General features: G+C 42.1%; 1 protein-coding gene across 2 annotated transcripts in view; it reads right to left on the reverse strand.

Annotated features, from left to right (window-relative positions):
- The window catches only part of FMN1 (formin 1), a 156,729-nt gene that overhangs the window by 81,466 nt on the left and 61,010 nt on the right, over positions 1-14,253 (reverse strand). The window lies entirely within an intron of this gene.

Genomic DNA, 14,253 nt, shown 5'->3' on the forward strand with positions numbered 1-14,253 from the left:
CAATTTCCAAATTTGTAACTGTGTTCAGCTTTTGTCTCTTCTTCAACTGCCAGGCCAGCAGTTTCCCACATTTATTAGCCGATTCAAACGTTTTTTGTTTCATTGACTTAATCTTCCATTCTATTTCCTGATTGATCAGTCTAGAATATTGTGCCTGGTGGAGTTTAATTTCTCTCAGAGTCGGCTGCGACTTCGGGTTTCCTCTTAGCTTCTTTTCTAGCTCTTTTATTTTTTCCAAGATCTTATCTTTCTTTTCATTTTGTTTCCTTTTCTTAATGGCATTCTGTTGTATTAAGAACCCTCTCATCACGGCTTTACTCGCGTCCCAAATTGTTCTTTTTTCCACCGTTGTGTTCAAATTTATTTCAAAATAGTCCTTCAAAACTTTTTGGGCCTTCTTAATAATCTCCTGATCTCTAAATAGATTGTCATTCATCTTCCATCGAAAGGAGCCGGTTGGTATTAGTGTCAGGTCCATTCTCAAAGCGTTATGGTCGGAGCAGGTCTTTGGGCAGATTTCCACCTTTCTGACCTTAGGTGCCAGACATCTAGTAATCCATATTTGGTCAATTCTTGTCCAGGTCAGATGGGCTTCAGAGAAGAATGTTCCTTCCTTTTCCAAGGGGTTCCTCGTTCTCCAAATGTCAATCCAGTCCATATTGTCTGTCATTTCAAAAAAGGTCTTTGGTAGTCTGCCATCTTTGGTAACTTTTTGACTTTGCGACTTATCCATGTTGGTTGATACAATTCCGTTCATATCTCCCATCATAATGATGTTGTCAAAGTCCAGATATTCCAGCATGCTCTCATGCAACTTCTTGTAAAATTCCGATTTCCCTTCATTTGGTGCATAAATTCCTAATAACAAAATTTTTTCTCCTTGGTGCTGTATTTCAACTGCCAAAATTCTGCCTTGTTCATCTTTAAATAATAATTTAGGTGAAAGGCTCTCCTTTGCATATATCACTACCCCTCTCTTCTTTACTCTATCCGAAGATATAAATTCCTGGCCAAGTCTTTTATTTACAAGTATTTTTCTGTGGAGCCTAGTCACATGTGTTTCTTGCAAGCAAATAATGTCCAATTGTTCCTTTTTTAATATGTGGAAAATTTTCTTCCTTTTCTCGGGAATGTTGCAGCCATTTATGTTCCAGCTCAGAAGTTGCAGAGACATCCTGTATAAATCTGGTTATTTTTCAGGGGGTGGTACTTTGTCAACCAAGGGTGCCGGTTCCTTTGGTGCTCCAGGCTCCGGCAGTGATCCAAGTCCTTTGTGAAGGTCTTCTCCGTATTGGCTCAAAAATTTATCTCTGTCTTCCAATGTTCTGATTTTAATCTTCCTTCCTCTAAAAGTAAATGATAGTCCTTGAGGGAAGTCCCACCTAAAGATGATTGAGTTGCTCCTCAGTAGTTTTGCTAGTTCCGAGTATTCAGATCTCAAGTCCAACAGCTGTCTAGGAATATCCTTATAAATTTCAATTCTTTTACCCAGAATGTCCAGTGGATTTTTGTAATGTAGGCCCAGAATCTTGTCCCTTTCCTCCTTTGATCTCAGTGTTATCAAGCAGTCTCTGGGTTTGTCTTTTCTTATCAATCTTCCCAGCCTGAAAGCTGATATAATTTTAAAGTCTTTTTCCTCAAGTTTCCACTGCACAGAGATTATTTTGGTCAGGAACTCAGCCAGTTTGTCTTCCTCTACTTCAGATACAGATCTTATCCTTAAATTAGTCTCCCTATTCTTCAATTCAATCATCGAAAGATAGGTCTGATGTTCACCCACTTGTTTGTTGAGTGGTCTTACTTCTTTTTCCAACTGTCCAAGTCTTTGGCTCGTGTCTTCAACCAATTTCCTATTTTCCCCTGAAGCCTCCTCCAATTTTGCAATCAATTGGGTGTTCTGTGCCACCTGCCCAGTTATTCTATTTAGGCATTCTGTGTTCTGATCTATTTTCGCAGTTTGCTCGTCGGCCTTCTTGTCCAAAGATTCCACTCCTGTGGCAAGGAGGCAGCTTCTTCTTCAGAGAGTAAAATAGGCACAGACGATCTACGTTGCTGTAAAGTTGAGGCTAAAGTTGTTTGTCTCGTTCTTGGTCTTTGTTCTTTTTCCTTAGTCTCCTTAATCTCCTTTTTCTTTGCGCCACTCATTCCAAACTTATCTAATAGTCAAGGTCAAACTGACTGTTCCCATGAGAAAGAGACAAGCCAGGTGCAGCACTCAGCCAGCAGGCCAAGAAATAGAAAGTAAAATAAAGTCACTGCCGTTCAGTCCAAAAACCTCTAGGGGGAGCCTAAAATGTCTTCTCGGAAGGATTACTCAAAAATAAAAGTTAAAGTCCAAAAACCTTCCAATTTAGTTTTTAGCAGAGTTGGTAATATATAGTCACAATGTCTCAAAACAGTGCTTGCTGGTACTTCAATTGATGTTAAAAAGTAGCAAAGTTCATACCTCTCAGATTTTCCCAGTTATTGTATCAAACTGCTTGGGTCTGCAAACTGATTGTTACTGTTATCAGGCAGTTCCAGCCCTGGTTTCTCTCTTTAAAATTATAACTTTAGCAGAAAGGGATTTCAAAGTCCATGCTAGCATGTAAGTCCAGTGCTTAAACTCCTTTTCTGTCTTTAAATACAGCTCAATGAATGCCCAGATCCAATCATAAAAAAAACAGGGTTACTCACAGCCTTCACTCCTCCAGCTCTTTGCGTTCAAGTTCAATGGCGGCGGAAGACGGACTTCCTTTTTCTTTTTCGTCCTCCGCTTTCAGCCAAATACAACTACTTTGGTCTCGAATTGGTCTCCAATCGATTAAAAGTCTCTTTTACTCACGGGTTGCTTAGTTTAAGAGCCAAATCCAGGAAGAAAGGTCGGCGCTCACCGGCAACGGCTTCGCGGCTTCTCTCCGCCGATCGCGGAACGACCCTCAGCACCGCTGCCTCCTTGACGGTCCGGAGCCCCTTACGGGGTTCCTTCCACGTTTCGGGGACAGCTTCTGGCGCCCGCCGGGTCCCAAGGCTGCAGGCTTCTGCCGCCTGCAGTTTTCCGGTGTGGGTCTCCGCTTCGCCGTAGCGGACGACCCGATCTCGAACGGAGTTCCCTTCCCGACTAGGAAAGGGCAGCCATTACCCTTCGCGCCGCCTCCGGAAGTCGACTACAAACCAGATTTAGATGATATATTGATATATTGGCCAGCCCTATCTGACTCACATCAGTGAAAAGCAATACAAGTTACATGTATGAAGGAAAATGTATATGCTAAGCTACATAAGAAACTAAGAAGAGCCCTGGCTGGAACATACCAGTAGCCTATCTAGTCCAGTATCCTGTTCTCACAGTGGTCAACCAGATGCCTATGGGAAGCCCAAAAGCAAGACCTGAGCACAACAACACATCCCTACAATTCCCATCAACTGGGATTCAGAGACATACCACTACATAAGCACACTTTGATAGACAAATTCATGGAGGATACGCTTACAACTCGGTACGTAACTTAGTTATTGTACACTATTGGCCCTGCCTTTTCTTCCTTTTGAACTACTTCTATACCAGTGATTCATGCCACTGACTATTTCCATTTTAGGTGGGGATTCAAGATAATTAACAGTGGTGTGAAGAAGCTGTCTCCCCGGCTTCCACTGTGGGGCTGTTGAATAGTAGGAAATCTGGTAACACTGTTGGGGAGAAGCTGCCATCATCATAAGAACTGCTGTACGGAAGGGACAGAACAATCATTGCTGTCACTGTCTCAAGCCTGGCCTGTTTTTTTTTATTTTTACATTTTTAATGTAATGTAATAAAATAATGTATTTTATTTTTAAAAAAAGAAAAAAAAAGCCCCACAAAATCATGACATTCAAGTTGGTTATTGAATTTTTCTGTCTGTGTTTCTGGGAATTAACAGAAATTGTTTATTATTCATTTAAACCACACACCAGAAATGAGACTTAAAATCAGGCTGGAAAGAATAATCTGCAGGGGACTTCATCAAAACAAAGTATGAGCAGCCCTGAAAGGGAGTTATCAGGGAATGACCCTGAGTACCTGGATGTAGAAGATCAACGAAGTCTGGCCTGTCTTCGGAGATCCGTGTGCACATTTGCAGCTCTAGTACAGTTCCCAGCCCCTAACCTTTGCTCGCTTCTTTGGTAAACAGTTTGAGGTCCACATACATGTGCTAGCAATAGCCATTTGAGGAAAAATTTTGAGGAGGGGAAAGGTCTGCAAGCCTATTTTCCTGAAAGACAAGTTAGTGTCTACCATTGGTAGAAAGACCCTCCCCTTGCCTGTGTAAGCTGTTTACCCATCTACATCCTGGGAGAAGTCTCTATTTTGTTTTTCTTATACCATGACTACTGAAAATAAAACACACTCTCCCAAAACTAATATGCAAACATGAGTCTTCTTAGTATCTTTTATACAGGGAATTAGACCTTGCAGGGGTCAGTTTTGAAGTTTTATTTATAGAAGCATATAGTCATATATGTGCAAATGGTTTTTGTACGTTGTAAACTGCTTGGAAGCTTGTTTTAGCATTAAACAGTATATAAAGTAAGTAAGTAGGTAAACTAATGAAGAAAATGGTTTCACTGCTCAATACCAGAAACATGAAGTAATGAATTGATAATAAATTTTATATATTTACCTACAAATATTTTTCAGGCAAAGGAACGAATTTAGGGGAGGGACAAAGAGGTTCATAGACGCTTCAGCTTTTTGCATGATATTCTCATTCTTTTCACAGCTGCTGCTTTCTTTACCCAGAAACAGTAATAACACACTTGGGCTGTCACACACTTCACATTAAATAACAACAACAACAATACAACTTGTGCATACCCCCAAAATTGGAGGCCTTGAAAAAAAAAAAACCCTTGAACAAAGAATACATTTGTTTTAAATTTCAGCAACTACAATCAGAGGCTTAACAATGAAAGGATATTTGGAAGAACAAAATACTGTATGCCAATTTGCTTAAAAATCAAAATTCCTTTCTTGAGACACCTCAGCCATCATAATCTGTTTCATATGCTGCATTAATATTGTCTTCAAGGACAAGCATTTCGTTTTATTCCCAATGCATGGACTGAGAATAATATAATTCAAGACATGACACATGCAAAAATCCCCAGGACACTAAAATATTTGTGTTGTTTAAGAGGTGTCTATGGAATCCAAATGTGCATGTGAGTGAATAAGAGATGCAATTACATGTAGGAGATGTGGCAATGGAAGATTAACAGAAAGCGTAAGGTTACCAAAATACTATTCGGGGAAAAAGTTGCGGAAGCTTATATATTATATATGGAACTGCTTGATTTAAAACATTACATACGCAGCAGTGGATCTGGATCCGGACTTCTTGAGAGCAAAACTCCAAGTACAGAATATTTGCAGTGGAGAACGGGCAAAATGATTTCTTCCAACTCCTTCTTCCCCTTTGCTCCAGAAGGGCTGGAGAGCCTTCTAGTACAGTGTGAGAAGTAACACCTGCGGGGCTGCAGTTGGAAGGGCAAATCCTCCACCGGGAGTCTTCAAATTACAGTCATACCTTGGTTTTAGAACAGCTCCCAAACACCGCAAACCTGGAAGTGACTGTTATTTTTGGAAGCCAGATGTCCAACGGGGCTTCTGCAGCTTCTGTTGGCTGCAGGAGCTTCTTGCAGCCAATCAGAAGCCACACTTTGGTTTCCGAACATTTCGGAAGTCAAACGGACTTCTGGAACAGACTCCGTTCGACTTCCAAGGTACGACTGTAGTGAATGGATGGAATCCTGCTGGTAAGCAGTCCTCTACCTTGATTACTGGCCTCCGGGAAGGTCGTGCAGGGGTCCTGGGATGCTCTCAGAACCCTTGTGCCTCCTTCCCAAAGGCTGGTAAGCAAGGCGCCACCTTCCTTACTGGTCCTCTGGGGAGGGTGTGCAAGGGATCTGAGAGTGTCCAAAGGCCCTCAAGTGACCATCCGAGTGCCTGGTAAGCAAGATGGAGGGCTTTAAAAGCTCTTTCTGCGGCAGGTTGTTACCCCTGCCTGCCAAGGAAGAACCGTAGGGGGAAATAAGTACAGCAACGCCACCAAGTCTTCTGCTATGCTGAGGTTCAAGATAACCCTTCTGCTTTTCAACAAGTCTTCACAAGTCAGTGACATTAGTGGCTATTTTCAAATGCACGACTATTAATTCTAATGAATGAGACTTGATTCTCTAGCAGGAGGTAGAGGGAGAGCAGCACCCTAGAAGGCACACTTTATTCCAGCTGTTGCCTGTGAGAGGCAATTACAATGAAGTTCTATCTTGAGAAAATCGTAGCACCTTAATATTAATGAGTAGGCTTCTTGCATCATTAATCTTACTGTGATCTGACAGGTTTTGTGTTAAGAAGTGGGGAGGGGGGGAAACCTAAGATAAAAAGATATGCCAAACAAGTTGTAGCAGCAGAAGGTTCAATGGTGTGGTCAAATGAGAGTGGTTGGATCTAATAAGAACACGGTGTGGACTAGAGGGTGATTGTCTCTGATCTTGGAGAATGTTTTTGGACACCTCGCAGCTCTTTTATTGCTGTAGCTGATTAAAATGAAAAGCCTCACAACTAAAATGTTCTTTTTGATGAGGTTTTCTTTTTTTTTTTTTTTACCATGAACTATAGACCTTGTAGTCCAGTGGGACAGAAACCCTTTGATCTTCAGCAGCCACATAAATTCAAGGTCATAAAACAGCATTGGATTGGATTTTATTAGTGTGGCTGATGCCAGACTTGTAGAGTTGCCATGCTTCTGAGGCAACCATGATCCCACCTTCCTATTCTTTCCATCCAGGTTTTCGTATGTGAAACCACATTACTATTTTTTTGTGATCTGGAAAAAAAAACAACTCCAGAAAAGAAAGGCGAACTGGCAAGAAGATTTGTGGATTTTAAAAAGCTGGCAGAGAAGAATATGCCATTATTCAGCGTACGTTAAGTCCATGTTTTGTCAGCCAAAAACATATATGTAGAAAACAAAAGTGAGCATCAGGGAATGAAGTCAATACATTCCTGGTGCAGCTCTGAAACTGGTCCAGTTTCATTCCAATTCAGGTCAACAAGTGGTCAGGAACACAAATATAATAAAAGACACATCCAATTTCTAGCATAATAGACCATTTATATCCATACAAGATACCCCTTAGAGACACGATATGTTGTGATTGGCCACTACGAATCGCAGTAGTGATTTTTTTAAAAAATTAAACAATGGATTGTATCAAAAGGTGGCTTTGCCTTAACAGACAGCTCAGGTAAGACAAGACACCCTACTTTTATCAATTTCAGAAAACTCACTCATTAATCATTTGTGCTATTTCCCCTCTATCACATTGTTTCCTTTTTAATAATACTTGTTTTGGACGAGAGGACTTGTGAATATTCCATAGAAATATTTACACATTTCGAACAGTGTGAGTTACAAAGGAAGATAACAGAAGTAATATTTAAAGAAGGTCCTAAGCCAAGAATTTTCTTTATCATTATGATTGCAATTAGGCAGTCTCCAAAACATCGCTACAGCCATTTCTATATCTGGATAGTATTTACGCTGAAATACATATGGATGGGGAACAAAGAGGCTCCTTGTTGATTTTACAGTCTTCTCTTACTGGTTCTTGTGAGGGTTTTTTGTGCTTTTTAAAACTGCCTGTCTATTGTTTCTGTGCTTTTTGCAAAGACAGGACGTTTGTTCAGACCTTACTACCTATGGCAAAATCCCAGCTGATTGAAGTCTTGCAAGCCCGCAATACCTTGGCCTCTAACCATGGAGAGATAATGCCAAAACCAGGCTGTTCCACATTTATTTGACTGTAGTATCTCTCTTGATACCAATGCCAGTGAAGAAGAAGGGAGGGAGTTACTGCAGTCTAATAAACTCAGCACAGCCTGGATCAGGCCTTCCTTTCTCTCCTGCAGTGAGGGGATGGGAGGGATTGCCCAAGAACCTGAGACTCTAGTTTTAAGTTTTAAGAAACAATTTCCTCTGAGCATCAAAGAACTGAGAGAATCATGTAAATCTTCTGAAGATCTTGGAGCATACCACAGTTCTTGCATTTATTCAAACATGAACTGGAAGAAGAGCCAATACATTGTATAAAAACAATTATGCTTCTAGGTTCCTAATAGTATCAAGATGTTTAGTATATGCCTTCCATGGCAAGTAAATATACCAGACGTGTAGTCACGCAAGCAGTTTAGCTTTCAACTTTGATAATAAGGAGATTTGTATTGAAACTTTATTCCAAGCGTCAAAAATACTCTGCAGCAATAGAATGTACCAAACAGTTTATGGTTCCCTATATATCTGAGTGGCCTTATAGGCTGTAGCAATTACATGAGATGGGTTATTATAATCGTTAGTTTCTTTGCTCTTGATTCCTTACGGTTCTTGTGGGTGCATGTAACTTTAAATAGCTATAAGATATAACATTATCAGTGATTACACACAAAATCAGTGGAGTTTCTCATGGAGTTTATAAGTGCTGCACAGCGACATATTCTTAATTCCAATTAAGCCAATTCCAATTAAGCCAATGGCAGCTAAACATAGGGAGCTGGTTCCTTGTGTGGATAGTCCCTACACAAAAACAAGAGAGCGCGTGGGCACACAGAAACAGCTCTCCTAGCCTCCTGCCTTTGTTAGAGGACAGCAATGCAGGCAAGACAGTCCCTTTCTTACTCTAACCAGTCCTTTTTCCTGAGGGGTACTCAAGGGTACTGGCAACTCCCCCCCCCCCCGCACTGGTTAAAAGTGTGGCACTTACTATAACTTCTTCATGGTGAGTACTAGCACTTTTTTCTGGAAGAAAAGCACTGACTCTAACTATTAAGTTGGGGAAAACTGGATTTATGGATCAGGTTTTTTAAAAGTGTTATAACTATGTGTAGTCACATTAATAGGCATTATTAATGACCTGCTGAATCTTTTCCAGTTTCAATAAGCAACTGATATATGCTCAAGAGAGGATTTAACATCTTGCCATCTAAAATGGGATGGCACGTCATAAAATTGCATCCCTGTTGCAGAATAATGAGATATAACACAAGGTATTGGTATCAAATAAAGCCACAGCTTTATTACAGATGTCAAACGTTTGGCAAAGGCATTGGGTACCACCACTGACTTCCGACCCACCTGTCAGAAGTAAACCCTGGGTTACCCCAACAGCTGGGTTGAGGTGGAGCGGCACTATGACTTACATAAAATAGGAGTGCCCCTTGTGGGGTCGCCTGTCTTGAGGAGTGTATACCCTCCAACATTTCTCCGATGAAAATAAAGGGCATCCTAAGGGAAAGTGGAACATTCCGGGATCAAATCTGAAACCAGGACAGATTCTTTAAATTAGGGACGTCCCTAGAAAATAGTGAAACTGTGCTGTGCTCTTAGCCCCCACCTGGGCATTAGGACAGAAACAACTCCTCCCAGATTCTTTTTACCAGATACCCTATTACTCCAAGGGGCAGGCAGATGCTAAAACCTCCCCTCCAGCTTACCAGAATGAAATTACCATTGGAAGAAAAAAAAGGGGGGGCTAAGAGCGGCTTTTCTTTAATCAATACTAAATACCTTTAGGGACTTTCCAAAGCACAGTTAATTTGTGTTCGTTTGTTTTTTGTTTCAATAATAATAAGTTATTATTATTTTCCTTGTTAGCTTGAACAAACATCAGCAAAGAACATATTTAGTTGTTATACACTGTCACCTGCAGTTTAGTTCATAAGGTTCAATGTGACTAAGGCATGCCATTTGTGCAGCTTTAAGAATAGGAACTCTCCAGAAATAAAACATCCAGCAATATTCCAACAATAACAAAACAGAAAAGCTCTCTCATTCATATAAACAGATGCAAGAAAGAAAGGGCCACGAATCAGTTCCACTTTCACTAAAGATTCTGTGCATCAGCCTAGGAGAATTGTTGATCCCTCTTATTCTATTACCAATAATCTTCTACACTTCTTCCCAGAAGCTCAGGGCCAAACTAGATGCACACTTAACAAACAGCAGGCAGCAACATGTATTGATTTCCTTTAACTAATTACAGGAGATGGGGAGCCACTGTGAAGGCAGTGCAAAGAAAAGGGGAGGGTTATCTCTTTATTCTTCTACTAAGACTGGAACGGAGATAGTTCCTCCGTGTGGCTAGCAACTATGCAAACAAAGTTCCTATTTGCACCAAAGCAAACAGGCCTGGAATAAGATTTCTATTAAGCGGATGCAACTTCCTAGTGGCACAGGACGAGGACGGGAAGAAACACAAGAGGGAGCTCTTTCTGTGTTTTTGCCCACATGCTGAACGAGTTGCCAGAGGTCAAAAATAGTATTTCAGCAACAAGCGAAACTAATTCACATAGGTAGCTGTGTTAATAGTGTATTCTTGGGCAAGGTGATAGAGCGAGCGGTTGCCGAACAACTCCAGGCACGCCTGGAAGAAGCGGACCATTTGGATCCCTTCCAGTCGGGATTCAGGCCTCATCATGGGACTGAAACTGCCTTGGTCGCACTGGTTGATGATCTCCAGCGGGCTAGGGACAAAGGTGAGAGCTGTTTCCTAGTTCTGCTGGATCTCTCAGCGGCGTTTGATACCATCGACCATAACATCCTTCTGGACCGTCTTGAGGGGCTGGGAGCTGGGGGCACTGTCCTACAGTGGTTCCGCTCCTTCCTCCTGGGCCGTGTTCAGAAAGTGGTGGTGGGGGATGAGTGTTCAGACCCCTGGGCTCTCACTTGTGGGGTGCCTCAGGGTTCTGTCCTCTCCCCCATGCTTTTCAACATTTACATGCAGCCGCTGGGAGAGATCATCAGGAGGTTGGGGCTGGGTGTTCATCAGTATGCGGATGATACCCAGCTCTACCTCTCTTTTAAATCAGAACCAGTGAGGGCAGTGAAGGTCCTGTGTGAGTGTCTGGAGGCGGTTGGAGGATGGATGGCGGCTAACAGATTGAGGTTGAATCCTGACAAGACAGAAGTACTGTTTCTGGGGGACAGGAGGCGGGCAGGTGTGGAGGATTCCCTGGTCCTGAATGGGGTAACTGTGCCCCTGAAGGACCAGGTGCGCAGCCTGGGAGTCATTTTGGACTCACAGCTGTCCATGGAGGCACAGGTCAAATCTGTGTCCAGGGCAGCTGTTTACCAGCTCCATCTGGTACGTAGGCTGAGACCCTATCTGCCTGCGGACTGTCTCGCCAGAGTGGTGCATGCTCTGGTTATCTCCCGCTTGGACTACTGCAATGCTCTCTACGTGGGGCTACCTTTGAAGGTGACTCGGAAACTACAACTAATCCAGAATGCGGCAGCTAGACTGGTGACTGGGAGCGGCCGCCGAGACCATATAACACCGGTCTTGAAAGACCTACATTGGCTCCCAGTATGTTTCCGAGCACAATTCAAAGTGTTGGTGCTGACCTTTAAAGCCCTAAACGACCTCGGTCCAGTATACCTGAAGGAGCGTCTCCACCGCCATCATTCTGCCCGGACGCTGAGGTCCAGCGCCGAGGGCCTTCTGGCGGTTCCCTCATTGCGAGAAGCAAAGCTACAGGGAACCAGGCAGAGGGCCTTCTCGGTAGTGGCGTCCACCCTGTGGAACGCCCTTCCAGCAGATGTCAAAGCAATAAACAACTACCTGACATTCAGAAGACATCTTAAGGCAGCCCTGTTCAGGGAAGTTTTTAACGTGTGATATTTTACTGTATTTTTGGTTTTTATGGAAGCCGCCCAGAGTGGCTGGGGAGGCCCAGCCAGATGGGTGGGGTATAAATAATAAATTATTAATTATTATTATTATTATTATTATTATTATTATTATTATTATTATTCAGATGTTTGGTACTAAAGTATTATCAAATGTGTAAAAGGAGATTCTGAACATACAGACCGCACCCAGGTGCTGATGCTCCCACCAACTAACTTCCCTGACTGTGGTGTAATTCATTTCAGGCGAACAAGGACCTACATACATATGAATGAAGTTTCCCTCCCTGTGGAGGGAGCCCAGAGTGTGTACATTTGTACACATGTAGACCACGTGCCCCAAGCTAATATAACAATTCTGCATTCATGTGCAAGCTACCTTTAAAACATTTCAAAGTAGTCCCATCATTGCCTTCCTGGAGAATCCCTCTATTTGCACAAATTATCCCATGCAGACATAGCTATTCACTCCCTAAACTCTTCAACAAAACTGCCACTTTAGTCTGTTTCAGATTCTGCTTTGGTTAGGGTTTACAATAATTGCTTCTAATTCTGTTCTACATGCTGTTATATACATAACACACATATATCTCCATTGCCAAAAACATGATTACAAACTAGCCTGGCATATAAACAGGCAGACCAGCTGGGGTATTTCAATAGAGCTAAAGATGTAGGGACAATGGATACCATACAACATCCCAATTAAAAAGCCTGAAATAATTCACTATATCCCATCATTATTTTTTAATATTTTAAACAGTAGATGAGAATACAAAGAAATCTGAACCACTAAACATGTCACATTTCCTCTAGCACATGCACAAAACATTTATTTCTGTATATTCTTGCACCTATTAATCTGTAATATCCATGAAATCTTGTGCCCCTGACATTAAGATTAAAGCACACCCGTGTGGCAGCAAATTCCGCGGAAATCACAAGGACTAAAGCCAATTCCTAGGCTGTGTCCACACTCCTGTTTACTCAGCATCCTGTGCACTCCCACCACTGGTATGGGAAGAGGGAGACACAGGTTAGCTGCAATCCATATCTATCCTGTGTCTATCCTGTTGTTTGGATTTGATATCCAGCTTTATCACTACCCGAAGGAGTCTCAAAGCGGCTAACAATCTCCTTTCCCTTCCTCCCCCACAACAAACACTCTGTGAGGTGAGGGAGGCTGAGAGACTTCAGAGAAGTGTGACTAGTCCAAGGTCACCCAGCAGCTGCATGTGGAGGAGCGGAGACACGAACCCGGTTCACCAGATTACGAGTCCACTGCTCTTAACCACTACACCACACTGGCTCTCCACACTGTTGTTTCATATAATACTGTGTTTTGATGCTCCCAATCAGGTTTGTTCCAAACAGAGAAAAGGAATGGCCCAGTTGCATTTTAGGCTGGTAATGTGTACACAGCCTTAGCCACTGTTCTTCTGCGTGACAATGAGCAGGCATATTCTGCATGCACTACATTTTCCACACTACTTTCAAGTGGCTCTTGTGAAACCACTGAGCACTGTGCAAAACGTCAACATGCAAAGGGTTCTTTGTGTACAGCTGGCCTGTACATAACCCATTCTGTGTGACAATGGCACCTAGAAGCCATGAGCAGTGGTTGTTCTGACTATGGTAATTACCTCCTGAAATCGATTCTTTCATTTTTTTTACACACAGCAAGATACAATGCAGTGATTTCACCATGAGATTATCACATCAGGGCAATGTCCTATGTATAAATAGCAAAATACAAAAAAATGCAGTAATGTGTCCCACCCACCCTGGTTCCGATGGCAAAGAGGTACTAATGCAGTCCAAAAACAGCCAGGGACCAATGGCTGAGAAATACTGGTGGCAAACCCTCCTTCCCTTACAGCATGATCCCAATCTAGCTCAGCACCTAACTTGTTAAATTAAAAAAATCTGCTAATACCAGAAAACAGAACCTGTCTCTGGTATACAGGAATAGATCAATGTATGAAGCTATGTATGAACAATTCCTTTTTTAAGATGAAAGCTGCAATGTTTGGCATTTTACAAGAATCTTTCTGCGAGAGAAACATGACTTGGTCTGCAGTTTGTGTCTGACAAGCATAAAGTAACATCATCTCTACTTAACTGGCCAACAATCTGGGAGTAGCTAGCAATAATGATGTGAGATAACCTCTCCTATGAGTATGTTTGCTCAGGTGGGCCATTCTTCAAAATAGAGATATGTTGCAGATTATTTGGGTTTGGTTTTAAAAAAACAACAACTCCACCTCAACATACTAAAACCTCAACCACTTAAAAAAAGAAAAGAAAGCTCTGTACTAAAGGGAGATTGCAAAATAGTTGTAGCATTCCTTCAGTATTATCACAGAATGCCATGGCAACTCTCCCAGAGGTGGACTGTACAGCTTCAACTAGCACTGCCATATATAAGTAAGCTATGAAAGCTAGGAAGCTGCCTTATACTGAGCCAGACCATTGGTTCATCTACCTCAGTATCATCTACACTGACTGGCAGCTGCTCTGCAAGGTTTCTGATAGGGGACATTCCAAGTTC

This window comes from Podarcis melisellensis, assembly GCF_964234715.1.
Source record: "Podarcis melisellensis genome assembly, chromosome: 1".
NCBI classification, from domain to species: domain Eukaryota; kingdom Metazoa; phylum Chordata; class Lepidosauria; order Squamata; family Lacertidae; genus Podarcis; species Podarcis melisellensis.